Raw genomic sequence first — 14,300 nt, 5'->3', positions numbered from 1 at the left:
TGTGCAAATTCCAAGTATTTAACCTTTGTTCCTTGCTGAAGCTTTGCAAATCAACTTAAAATAGCAGAGTGAAATAGGCACCGAGGGGCGTTTGCTGGAAGTAACTGATAAAATCTTGCGAGTACTGCTTGCCCTTACTGGTTGGTTGGGTTTTGTTGTTGTTAGCTTGTTTTTCTAGCTGAGCTCCCAAAACAAAATGTTCACAGACAATTATTCAGTATAGAAAATCATCACGATTTTAGAAAGCAAATAAAAGTAAACAGATCCATCAAGATTTAGCTTGGTTTCTGAATTAGAGGAAAAATTAACTGATAGTAATTTTTGGAGTTTTCGGAGTATATAGATCTCATAACAAGGCCCAATGTTTTCTATAATAAAAATAGCTATCTTGGTGATAATTGATAACACGTTGCTCTGAATTAGCAGCAGAAAACAGAATTAGGAGTGTGTACCCATGTCAACAGCAATGAAAATAATTTCATCCCATTGCTTACCTGGATGAGGCCCCAGTGCTGTTGCCTCCCCATGGTCTGCCGTACCCCACCACAGGACAGCCAGGAGGTCACAAGCAACCTCCTGCCAAGGGATTTGGGAGCATGGCTGTTCCCATCAGACCACCACCACGGTAAAGGCGAGCAGACCTGCCAGGAACATCTATTAGGAAATACTTGGGGAAACCTTCGGATGAACAGCAAATATTGTTGTTTGGGATGGCGATGGCTCCCCAGCACATGATCAGGGGCTGAGACAAGCTGAGTTAGTGTGAAGGCAGGTAGGCAGTTTCAGTGTGGGGCGACCCGGCCTTTTCCCATCTGTGGGCTGGAAAGAGAAGGGCTGGTCAGGGAGGGCTCCTGAGTTTTTCCCACTGGGCAGCGCAAGGAGGTTAAATGCCTCCGTGGAGAGATTTGCTGTGCAGGAAACTCACCAAAGTCAACAAATACTGAAGCCTGGGGCTTTGTTCTGCTACGTGAGGGGAAGCTCCTGCGCCAGGGGAGATGCTGCCAGAAAACAGAGTTTCCCAAATCTTTCCTCCCTCAGTAGCCCTCTCTCTAAGGGTTTCTTCCACGAGGTTATGTCTCAGGTCCCCTGTATGATGCTGAGTCATACTTTTTAGAAACATTATCTATTGAAATATATATAAATATTTTATATTGTAATATATAGATCAGTGAAAATATTTGTTAAGATACAGATTAGGTTTTATAATTTGTTTCATATAATGACTTCTCTTAGAAAAGTGAATTTAACAAAGTATTAATTTTAACAGTGAAAAAATAGACATTAAATGTTGTGCTATATTAAAGCCCAGTCCTACTAACACCTATGTATGTGCTTAAATTTAAACACATGAGTAGTACTGGACTCACTGGGAATACATGCACAATTAAAATTAAGTGTGCGTGAAAGTGTTTCAAGGTCAGGATTTAAAAAAAAAAAACAAAAAACCAAACTAGTAACCACTCATTCACGTAGTAAAGTTGCAGTGGTGTTTATGTTAAGGGACTTCCTGTCATTTGGTAGGCAAAGTATTTTATAAAACAAGTTTCTATCAAACTTAACAAAATGAAACACTCCAATGTTGTGATTAGCTGCCCGAGCAGCTGTATTTTCTAGTAGGAAAGAGAAATCCTTACTTTAACATCTTGAGTATCAGCTGGGATTAATATTGTTATTTTAGAATAAGGTGGCATGTTTCAAAGAAGAGATGAACTTCTTTTTTAATGTATTAATTTCATTTTTCTATCAACATGACTTTGATGTTTCCAGAAAAATTCAAAACTAAACAGTATTTTGCTTTGGGATGGAAATATGCTTTTTGTTTACAAGGTGTATTGAACTTTGCTAAATCACTCATAAAAGTGTTCACACGATAGTTCTGTCACATGACAAGTTCAAATGAGATGGTTATGGAGGCATTGAGACTTTCTCCTGTCTAAATATTTTCCCACTGCTTTCTAAAAGAGAGTTGTCCCTGGTGGTGGTCCCCTTGGCTCATCACAGGAGAAAACAAAGTTGTTTCTCACGCCTTGTTAATAATTGCTGTCTTTACTGTACAATGTAAACTTACTGAAGAGGCTCAGGAGCCAACGGAGTTCCCATAAAACCTCAGCCACCCAAAATCTAGTCACAGCAATACCTTACTTCTGGGTCCCCTGTCTTACGTGTCTTGATCCTCAGCTGGAAGACTTCAGCCCCTTGAAGTGGCTCCCAAGTCAGCCACCAAGGTGTGCAGGGAGCAGCTCAGCCTGCCCAGCGGGAGATGGGGGACCGGTTGCCCCCCATCTCTGTCCTCTTGAGGGCCACAAACCTGAGATCTCTACCTGTGCTTTCGTCTCTTATTTTTAGTTTAGCAAGGCATTGCTCCTTTCTTGCAAACGCTGGTGGAAGGATGAGGTAGTGCTGCTTCTTTTAAGCATTCAGTAGGGATACGTAAGAGCCGGGTTCAGCTCCACTGACTGTCTAACGAGGTTTAATCTCATATTTCTTTTGATCTGGGAGGCTGCCTGAGCTATCAGCCTGTAGACGGGGAGAGGAGCATCCTCCATCCCCTTTGCTGAGGCCATGCAGAAAATAGAGAGAGGACAGCTGGCTCGGGAGGAGACTCTGTTTCTGGTCCTTGCTCCCAGGGCTGCTCGAAGATTTTACACAAGCATTTTTTTAGAGCAGAAATGGAGCCCTGTTCTCCCTTCTTTGAAGCAAGTGCCCTAAAAGGCACCTGGTCTTTGAAAGAAAGGCATGACTACCCTGTGCAGGCCCTCACTGCCATTGCGTAGGATAGGCATGATCAGAAAACACATAGGAAGGCCCTAGCTGGGTAGCAGATGTATTTGGGCACCCACACAGAAATGAAACTTTGAGGTGCATAGGAACATGAAGGTTGCTGACTGCAGCACGTACAGGATCTGGGTGCCAGGGTTTTTATAGCCCTGGGCAAGGGTTTTCTCTAAAGGATCTTGGGATTTGCTTGCTTTAGGTTACTACAGCTTTTCCACTTTAAAGCTGCCATCCTAATCCATCACAGGAGAGTCTGAAAAGGAGGAGGATCCAGATCTCCTGTGGCTGATGCCTGTGGTTGAGGTTCTGCATGCCGTCTTTGTCCCGAACCGCTCTCAGGAGAAGCTCACAGAAAGGATATTTCCAGTTTAAAACAAACAAACTATAAATATTCCAGTAAAAGGAAGGGATGCATACTGGGTGAACTTTGAGATGTGCTCCAAAAATATGTTGCTGACCTCCCACTTGGCATAATCTGTTTCCCTATTAAACTGTAATATAATTAGGGCCTGCTCTAACCCTGCTGCTGGTTTAATGCTTACATCAATGGAAACGTGGCCTCGCAGACTGCAGTGAGAATAAGGTATACATGTAAAGTCTAAAATAATTCATGCCATAGTAGAAGGAAGGATAGCCAAGAGAGAACGCTTACCCCTCCTACCTTGCAAGATATTTAGGTGTCTTATCGTTTAAGTGTAAATGGGTGTTAGGCCAAAGGTCTTTGAGAACTTGGACTCAAAGCTCAACTCTCTTTTCATTAGTGCAATGAAGTGCAGCTGAACTGGAGTCTGTCAAGTCACCCGGGGAAGTGAAAGGAGAACTGGGACCAAAATGAACTGAGATCAAGAGTTGAGGGCAAAGACCCTTGTATCAACCAAAGAGGGGATTTGGAAAATAGGTGATGACTGTGCTGGTAGGCAATCATGGTGCTAACAGTCACCAGGATGATAATAGTTGATGACTGTTAGCTCATTTCATCTCATTTCCTGTGGCTGCTAAATTTCACCCAATAACCCTTCTGTTGAGCTCTGGGAGATATGCAGCAGGTGTCGTGAGAGACAAGGACGCGTCTTGGACTAGGGTAATAGAAGAAGGGTGATTATAACCCGCCCCCTGGGTTTTGTAAGCAGTCCTATTGGGGCAGGCACATTCACAAATAATTAAGATTCAATGAACAGATTATGTCAGGAAGCCAAAGGATGCTGAAGTAGCCCCGTTACGCAGTTTACAGGAACGAGCTTAGAGAGGAGGCCCACGGCTCTGTCCTACCAGTACCCTGTGGTAGGAACACCCGTGATGGGGGAGAAGCTGCACAAGTGTGCTGGTGACCTCCTGAGGAGCCAGGCTGCGGCCAGGAATGCTGCTTTTACAACACCTCTGGTAAAAATACGTACAATGGGCATTTTAAAAAAGGGAAAAGGGTAGTGTTTAAACATATATTCAAGTTGGTGATGAAACCTACAAATGCTTAGACATCTGCATGGATATTTTAAGGATACAGAGCATTCATGGAAAAATGAATTTTATATTATATTACGTTATTTTATAATATAATATCATTATATTATATTATATTATATTATATTATATTATATTATATTATATTATATTATATTATATTATATTATATTATATTATATTATATTATATTATATTATATTATATTATATTATATTAAAATTATAGTGACCTGTAATAATTGTAAACCAAACCCCAACAACTTGAGTACATGTTTAACCCCCACACTCTGCAAAGAAAACAGCGTGCATGTTGCACTTGCTGTGAGAGCCTTTTTTTCACTGCAAGCACTCTCAGCCTAACACATGGCTGATTTACAGCCTGAGTTCAAGAGACTGTACGGACCAGTAAAAAAATCGTTGAGAAAACTTTGGAGCCTAAACACCCACTTTTGCACAAAGTGCAAATCACCTGTAAAAAAAAGGCCTGCCGAATTTAAATGTTGCCTGCTAGGTTACATATTCTCTCTGCTTCATACAGATGTTTTGAACACAAAATAAATCATCAACAAAAAATATCAAGCTAAACCGTCCCAAGCGAAATCCTTGGGTGATGGAATGAAAGCACTCATGCCAATTTATATCTGTGGGGAGTTCATGGCTTGTTTTGGGTACTCTGCCATATCTGTAGTTTCTGCTCCAGCCACAAAGATGATGATTTATCTGGCTGGTTAAGGTGGAGTAGTGTAGAAATGGTACTCACAGACATGTCCTCACTAAAGCCAGGAAGCATAACACTGAGCCTAATTCATGGTTTCCAAACAAGTCGTAGGACTGATCCTGCAATCCCAACTTGAGCAAAACTCCTTCTGAAGTGCTGGGCACAGCTATAAATTCAAAATGGACTGCCAGGCTGGGCTGGGGGCTGCCTGATACCTACCTGTGCCACAACACGGATGTCATTTGGAAGTAGACTTAGCTAAACATTTCACAATTTTTCTGATACAATGGGGAACATCTTGGCTCATGCAAGGGCAAGAAATACTTCTGCATTAGCAAGGAAACTCTCTTCCCCTCTAGAACATGACAGGCATCTGTCTCTTTAAATGGGATAGTAAAGCATGTTTTACTTTGATCAACTTTCATTTATGGGAAAAAATGTTAATTTTAAATAGACTTGAACTACACTTTCCCCTTATGGGAAACTGAGCCCTTAAAATGCTAAATCCCTCCCTTAATGTGGAGCAATACAGTATTGAATTCCTGTACAGAACACTGTGAAGTCACGGTGAAATCTGCTGAATACTCCTAAGAGCCCTTTACAGGAGTATTTTATTTTTATATCTTTACTTTCTCTCTCACTCTGACTGATGGCTGATTGTGTATCACAGTCTCTTTTTGGTATATAAGGGGAGAATAGTGTCTTTGGTTAACTAGGTCCTTACAGTTTTAAAGTAGTGTGTATGTTCATGTGTGAAATACCACTAAAAATCCTTCAATATTTATCGGCAAAAGCAAGCAGACACTTGAAATTATAATCAGCAATTCTGGAAAAGCAGTCCTCTCTCATTATGGGTACAGCCCTTCAAAATTAATTGGGGCTGACCTTGCACTGAACTTGACAGGAGTGGTATCTGAGGAGAAACTCCCACATTGGTTCTTAAATGTCTTGGTAAGTCCTGACAATAAGAAAGTGCCTACTCTAACTAGCTCCATCTGTACCTGTTAGAAATTGCTTTCACAGGACAGCTTGCTGTCACTAGAAACAACCACCAAAGTGCCCTCTCATGCACTAACCAATGTTCTGCTTCACCTCGCTGATCCCCTCTGGTCAGCAGGATTTTCTCTGATTTTCCTGGTCCTTGAAGCTGTAGCATAAGCAAGATCTTAACATATGCTTGTACAAATTATGATTTGAATAGTCCCAGGAAGCAGTGCCAAAAAAATATAGGGAAGTTATAAAGTATAAACTCGCTAGTTTAGAAGGATACCTAACTTGGAAAATCATCCATTTCATCTTGTTTCTTTAGAGTAGTTTAGTAAGTCCATCATATTTCTAAGTCTGCCTTACTCTTACATTTGCTTATATGCTGTAAAGAGCCTGAGATGGTTCTGTAGAACGTGGGACAAAATAACCCATTAATAAAAAATAGCAATTCATTCAAAACTGATCAGAACCAACCAACCAAAAAGTCTTTTTGTCCTGCAGCTGCCCCGATGAAGTTTCTTGCTACTCTCCTCTTTTTCTTTAGCTTGCGAAATCTCTTTATATACAACAGCTCTCCTACATCCCAGTTCTGGCCCCTGCCATCCCCAGGGCCTTGGGTCCAGTCCTATTTCTACTTTTACTACTATTTCTCATTTGCTGCATTTGGAGTTTAATTTTTACTAGTAAAGCAGAGCTGATCCTTTTTTCTTCTTTATGTTTTACATTTTCATGAAGTATAACAGTAAAAATGCCTGATGGGAAAGGCTTTCCTGTCAGTAAATGCCAAGCTGAGCAGAGATACAGGGATGAAAACTCTTCCAACTGATCGTTAAACTCCCAGAAAATGCTTTTCTTACCAGTCATCATTGCATATACACGACACACATTAGGTATTCCTGCTGCTGCGGGGAGACTCACTTCAGAGTAGAAGGCTTCCAAGAACGCTTCAGCCAGCAAAGCCTATGGCCTCAAATGCACGGGCATGTGGGATGGTGTGTGCAAACAGCCAGATATTAATCCTGGGCATTCCTAGGTCAGTGCAGGAAATGTTTACTTCTAAATAACTTTCTGAAAATGTAGGCTTAAATGATTTGATAGATTCCAAACATTAGAATTAGAGTGAAGAAGAAGAATAAAAAGACAATTTACCTTAGGGATGGTTATAAGATATAGCATAACTTATTTTTTACTAACTAGACACTCCTCTAACATCCACTGTTAATGCAGACTTTAGTGTTAAGAGGTGGACAAACCACTCTGCTTTTGTTCTCTATGTCAATCTTTGCTTTTGTGCTCCAGGTCTCTTTAAAGTTCTTAGGTTTTTGTTTATTTTAATAATTCAGCATCTACTCAAGTTCTAAACCTTTGTTGTTTTAGAAAAATAACAGTGATTACTGTACTTCAAAGGCCTGTAATGAATTAATTGATCAGCCCATACATATAAGAAAACTGCCAAAATAAGGACCCTGACAAGAGACCACAATATTCTACCTTGTCAGGTGCTCTCGTCCCAAATATGTTAGAAGAAATATAATTCCACAGGAATAAGTTATAATATTTATAGAGGCTATTTTAGATCTTCATTAATGGCAAGTCTTAAGTTAGGCAAGGCTTTTGGACAGGGCCAATTCAGCCATGTATTTAATTGCTGTGCTGAATCTGGGCTTCTATTTGACAGTTGAAAGACTGTCATTCTTTTTAGAACTCAATATAAAACTCTTGCAAATAAGAAAAAAACACCCCGAATCCTTACTGGGGCTGCTAAATACTACTGCGACACACACATTGAATAGCAAGAATAGATAATAATGCATCTAGAGAGCATCCAGCAATAAAAAGCCCAGGTCTGATGGCCCATCAGACTGCTAATTAAAATTAGACATAAAAATAAAATACACCAGCCTTATCAGTGATTTCCATTTGGGAATCTCAGCTACTTCACCCTAGAATGTAAAATACTGTTGTCCATTTCAACAGACTGGGAAACAGAACCAAAGGAAGACCATCAAGTTATCAGAAATCACAAAGACGGTGAATAAGGGAGCCCTCTTATTTCCTGACTCCCAGGCCAGTGAGCAGCACTGCCCTCATCTGCCTCATGAATAAGTATTTCCAGTGTAGAAGGACTAAAGCCCAGCCCCACAGAAGGAGGCTGGCCACGGTGAAAATGAATGTCCCCATCTCTCCCACTTACCATCTAACCTGCAATGCAAAGTTAAGCATCACTGTGATTGGGGCATTCATGGCCCCCAAACTTCCCTTCTAAACTTGGACTAGGGATTGAGCTGGTCTTTAATAAAACCCTATCAGCAAGAGCACTTGGTCTGGAGAGAAAGGCCTGAGTTGGGTTCTCACCTCTGGCTGAGAGGGATGAAACTCCTGTCCCCTCTTTCTGAAGAGAAACGATCTAGCCACGAACTGATCAGCCGTGCTGTTTGGGGAATCTTACTCTAGACTTCGCCTACTCAAGCTGTCCTATCATGAAGTTATGAGCCAGTTAGACAGTAAACCAGATGGTGCCTGACTTTACAGCCTTGTGGTGAGGACATGCCCTGGACAAGGGGCGTCCTGCAGTCTGCTTGTCTCTCTCTGTAACCATTTTGCTTCAAAGAGTCACAGGACAGAAGACGGACCCTACCCCAGAGTGGGTGGCATTCCCCACTGGATTGACATCACTTGGGAACCCCAGGTGGGCGCAGTGACACCCTGCGTCTTCCCCCATTGCTGAGGTGGCCTCGTCGGCAGCCTCCCGTGCCCATGAAGCGGTCAGGATTTGGGCTCAGGGAATGCTTCTGTGATTGCAATTAAGGCAGTCTAATTTTAAAACTGTGTGCAGCTCTATTGGTTTCATTTTACTTACACTTTGTTCTTATTATCTAGGCAAGTCACTGTACAGTTAAAACCAAGAAAATTAACCAGGAAAGGTAAGAGGCTGAAAGTTAAGATCATTCATGCGTTCCTTTCATGGCAAGGCACATGTGAAGTAGGTGAGAGGACGAACGATAAGCAGAGCGAAAGCTGCAATGGCAGCCTTGGTTTTGAATCTGCTGTAGATTGCAAATCTGTGTCATACATTGGTTTTATTTGAAATGGTATTTATGTAGAAATCAATGTTTAATAATTAGAAATGCCCATTTGTAATTATTACGGCAAATTGTAATTTACATATTTAACAGGCAGATGAGAAGAGCTGTGTAAAGTATCATTAATGATATTAAGTCCCAGAGTATTCTTTATATATGCACAGTTCCAAGGGCAATCAATGGGAACAGGTAGTTTTTATAGGGGGTATATGTTTGTGTGTGTGTGTGTATTTGTGTGTAGCAGCATGATGATTCCATAATGTATCCAAAATATTTGTAACCTAGCACAGTAAAAATAGACATATTCTCTCACCCGCTGTGTTTACCTGGAAGACTATGAGAATACAAACCATAATTACATTAGTCCACCTAAGGGAAACATACACCGTCAGCGAATAATTTCTAAGCATTTCTTTCAAGTGATTTCAAGAGGAGAGTTTTGTGCGCCGAGAACCAGTGTGACTAAACGCTGATTTTTTGTAGTCCCTGGGGGCTAAATTTATCGCTCATTGAAGTCAATGGGAATCTTTCCATTGACTTCAGTAACAGTTGGATCAGGTGTTAGTACTTACTTCAATCGATGATCTTTTTTTTTTTACACATAAAGCCATTGATGAAGTTCGATATGAAACCCTAACTGCTCTCAGATGAAATCTGGCATGCTTTTATAAGGTGGAAAGGATGGGGAGGGGAAGATGAAGGGGAGGATCTGTGAAGTCAGAGCTTTTCTTGCCATTAAATGGATGGGACTATAAAGGCACCATAGGGAAGATATAATTTACACTTGCCTGGAGAGCAGTTAATATATCTGGCCTATCATTTTGCTTGTTCAGTGGAACCAGTGAGTTTGCTTTATTCAGTCTAGTTTAAGATGTGATTCTTCCACAGGTGGGATCTCTCTTCCTTGTTGGTTACTATCTGGATGTACCCAAAGAGATCAGAAATTGCAATTACAGGCTATTGTGCTTAGCCAGCTCCTATGCCAGTGCACAAAGTCCACCTGATAAAAAAAAGCACAAACTTGAAAGGCTTCAGCAAGAGGGAACTAAAGATATACTTGACGGGGCCAGCGTCAGGGCTGTCTCTCAGCTAGAGAGAAGGGAGGTCTGCATAACTCGCCCCCCCCCCACTCTGCACTCCCAAAGCACTGTATATAATAATGACTGACAACCTTGTGGAACATTTAATTTAGCAAAGTTCCGTTAAAGTTCATGGTAATTTTGGGCACCGGAATCTGGTCCTGAAATGTACATCTTGTTGCGCCCATGGGTAATTTTGTTATCGGTGCCTCCATCTTATTAGCGGAGAAACAAAAAGTAAAATGACAGAAAGCGAAAGAGAAAATTAAAATGACTCATTTAAGCTTAGGAAGCTGCTGGGGCAGGAGCAGAAGGACCAATGGGAGAAAAATTGCTGGAAAAAGGGAACAGAAAGGGGGATGACGGAATCCAGGGATACAGGGAAGGAAAAGAGAGAACTGAGAGGAGGAGAAACAGGGAAGTGGCAAAAGAAAAGGAGAAGCCACTGTTTTAAAGAAATGGGAAAGGTGGCTATCACTGAAACAAAGCAAAAGAGAGTAGGAAATGGAATGTCCAAAAGGAGATAATAAATGGAGAATAAATGGATTTAGAGGGATATTGATGGAAACAGGCAGCAAGGAAAGAAAGGTAAGCTGAGGAGAGAAAAGCAAGGAGCAAATTAATTTCTTCTTCAGAGTTAAAGAATAAAAGAAGTTAAAATAGAGCACTTATTTCCCTCCACAAGACTTATACTTATCCACTTGAGTGGCATTAAATGTAAGACGGTAGCAGGGTTTGCCGTATAGCCTCTGTGAGAGTCTGTCCTCTAACTCCATGGGTTTTAACTCCCTTCAATTTTTGGACCTTTTACCCCCATAGAGATCCAAACCTTCCAGAGTGAATTTGATCCTCACTACTGTAGGCTTGGGGGTTTTTTTAGTCACTTTTTGGAGAAACTCTTGGAAGTAGCGCACGGATGCCAAAGGGGTGCCCAGACGGCAGCTGAAAAGCCCTGGGCTGGGTGGGGATGGCTGACGCTGCTTCTACTGCAGATTACTCCCATCGTTCAAGCAGTAGCAATCTAAACCTTGGGAAAAATAGTCCCAAGTTTCAACTCTGCTGTTAGTCCAGTCCGATGGGAAAATCCTCTCAAAACTAGTGCATGTTTTGGGGAACAGGGGAGTTTTACCACATAGCTTCAGACCTGAATGTACCGCATAGCAAAAATCATGGTGAAGGTTAATTCCCATCACAGGAATAGAGAATACTTTTTTGGGCAGAGTCAAAAAAACTGATTCTGTGTTGATTTTACAACATGATAACTGTGAGTTCTGGAAACGTCTTTCTCGTACATGTACCATGCAGGGAAAAATTGGACCCATCAGGGTTACAGTAATTTCAAAACTTAATACAATTAAAACTGCAAAGCACACAGAGAGACAGGTTTCACTCAAGATATCACTACACATTTTATTTATTTATATCTCATTATGTTTTCACCAGACCAAATAAGTTTAATGGAACTGCATGACCATAAACCAACATAGGATCTGGATGGGACACGGGGATTTTAATTGTGTTACTCTGACTGATGCCCTACAGTTGCATAAATGTTAAGACAGGAGACAGCAGAAAGCTTTTGCTGTAAGAATGTGAGTCTGTTGCTCTGCGTAATGATGTCTATAGCTCTGTTTAGCAAGGAGACAGCCATCTTTTAGTTTTAATCAAATACCCACAGCGTATGAAGTAGTGTCAAGGGATGCAGAGGCAGGATTTGGTCAGGAAAAGGTAAAGGAAAGAATTCTTTACACTGGAGACTTATGGAGAGCTGCAAGGACCACGCTGCGGGGTGGTATTCAGCCTAACGTCTCTGAAGAGAGAGACCCAATGCATATCGGTCTTCTGGTGATGAGCTGCTGTACCTGACTTAAGGGAAAACAGAAATAATGAACATGAATGTGACCTTTGTGAAATGACTGCTGTTTCAGGGGGACTGTTCCCTGAAGTTTGTGACAAAAGAGAGAAATGAAATGGAAAAGGATTGGTAAATGTTCAGAGAGAGGCAAATGAAAGGTATTTTATGAGATGGAAAATGAAACTGGCAAAGAACATCAGAGCATCTGGTGGCTGTACTGGGTTTTACTTTAACTTCCCGATAGTCTTAATTATTAATTAATTTTTTTTTTTTTTAACTGGAGTGTGACCCTACGTCTTTACTGTGATCAGGTTAGCTTTGGTTTTAAAGGGGAGCAGGATAAAACCTACGTGACACAGTGGAACTGGGTTTATTTTTCACCGTGGTTTCATTTTCTTTTTTCACTGAAGAATTTCAAGCCAGTACATGTTTCAGTGGCCTAATCTTAAATGCGCACAGGAACCGTCTCTCTGTTTGCTTTGCAGGGAGGAGCTGGCTCACTTCAGGAGTAGTTCAAGAATGCACACAACTGGTTTGCTGTCAGTTTTTAGTACCGGCTGTAGCTCATGGGCAATAATGGTACCAGCAGTGGTGAAGCAGTACTGTATAGCAAACAAATTTCTTGGCTTTAGTTTTGTATAAGATAGTACGATTTCAAAACAAAATAATCATCTGCCTACTTGGTGAAGTGTTGTGATTCTTGAATAGATGTCAGTGACCCTTAAACAACAGGATAGCAACACTTGGATTTCCAAGGTACTTCTACTCACATTGAATGAGGGAGCTGCTTTTTTCCCCCCTTCATTATTCTGCGACATTGCTCTGCTTGACTGAAAATTCTCTAAATAAATTCCCACTTCTCGTACAGCTAGCTAAATAAGAATGGGCAGTTGCTAAACCTCTGTCAGAATTACAGCAGGCACCTGGTCATGGCCACTAAAACTGATGTTGCTAACACGTTTCCACAATAACTTCATGCTCCAAACTTTCCAACCAATTATCTTTTGGGAAGAAATTTTCCACACTTGGCCTCTGCTTGAGAGGGATTTTTTTTTTTCTTCTAGGCTAGAGAAAAACGATGCCAGCTGTTCTTGAACACAGCATGAATTATAAAATTATGCCTCTGAAGTAAAAAGAACTTCACAGGCTGCGCCGAGCTGAAATGCAAAGCTTGCTCTAGACCCTTCTGAAGAGCAAAGTTTTTGCCTGGCATTATACTTGACATTGATTTACCTAGATTTATAAAGATAAGGCAATAAACGCATTTTGAAAGAGCTGAGAATGATTTATCTATAGGTGAGTGTGTGAGCCTACAGCAAGAAAAGCCTGCAGCTTGTAGACGGAGAGCGGCCAGGTAGGTCAGAGGAGCTCCCTCCTGCCCTCTGCGAAGTGCACTTCGTTGTTTGAGAAGAACAGGGAGCAACTGCACCTTCCACGGGAGGAAAGCCAACATCACTACTCCAGGCTCCTTCCCTTCCCCACCAGAATTTTTATTTTTTTTTTTTTTCAAAAGCAGACAATTAAATGTAAAGCAGGAGTGTTAAGTTTGCAAAGGAGCATGCTAGCACTGGGGTGTTTAAAAAGCTAAGATTACTACTCCTGTCTGTGTGGCCAATGTGTACATTTATGTGTATACATATACACCCGGGCAGCCACACGCATGCAGTGGGAAGATACAGAGGAACTTTCAAACTGGTATTAGAAATCGATATCCATGATAAAATGCTCCAAGCAAGTAATACATCCCATAATATACCACTTGAGACATGTTACCTATTAGCAAAATAGAGCCACACTGAACATTATGAAATTAATTAACCAGTTGGAGCGCTTGGTCAGGGTATACATTTTATATGTGAAGGTATACATTTTATATATGACTGAATATATTGGTTTAGTTAGAACATCCACAAGCTTGAAATGTCCTGATATTTCCACGCTTTGTACAGAGACTTGAAGACTGCCTTAATGACAAGTTTGTATGTATTGTATAGGGAATATTATCAAACTGGATAACACTGCATCTCTCTGTAAGCCTTCTGCATCTCTCCTGGGTAAATGCTTTTTTGCCACATCTTATTTTCTAGCACTTTGGGGGCTGTTAGAAGGCAAACCAGGAAGCTATGGAAACAAAAAAAGAACTAAACAAAAACCCCTTCACCACAGCCACCAGCATATTTCCCTTTCTCCTATAGGGACTCCTGGTTTTCCCTGAAATCGTAAGGAAATCATGTGCTGTTCTGTTTTAAGAAAAGTTAAAAAAAAAAAAAAAACAACCGCATTATTTTTGGCTTTCTATCATTTCATTAAACGGGTCTTTCCTCCTCAGAGTAACACCTGAAG

This window comes from Nipponia nippon, unplaced genomic scaffold, assembly GCF_047370975.1.
Source record: "Nipponia nippon isolate SJK-2023a ecotype South Korea unplaced genomic scaffold, ASM4737097v1 scaffold_4, whole genome shotgun sequence".
In the NCBI taxonomy this organism is placed as follows: Eukaryota; Metazoa; Chordata; class Aves; order Pelecaniformes; family Threskiornithidae; genus Nipponia; species Nipponia nippon.
Note: the sequence above shows the minus strand (reverse complement) of the source record.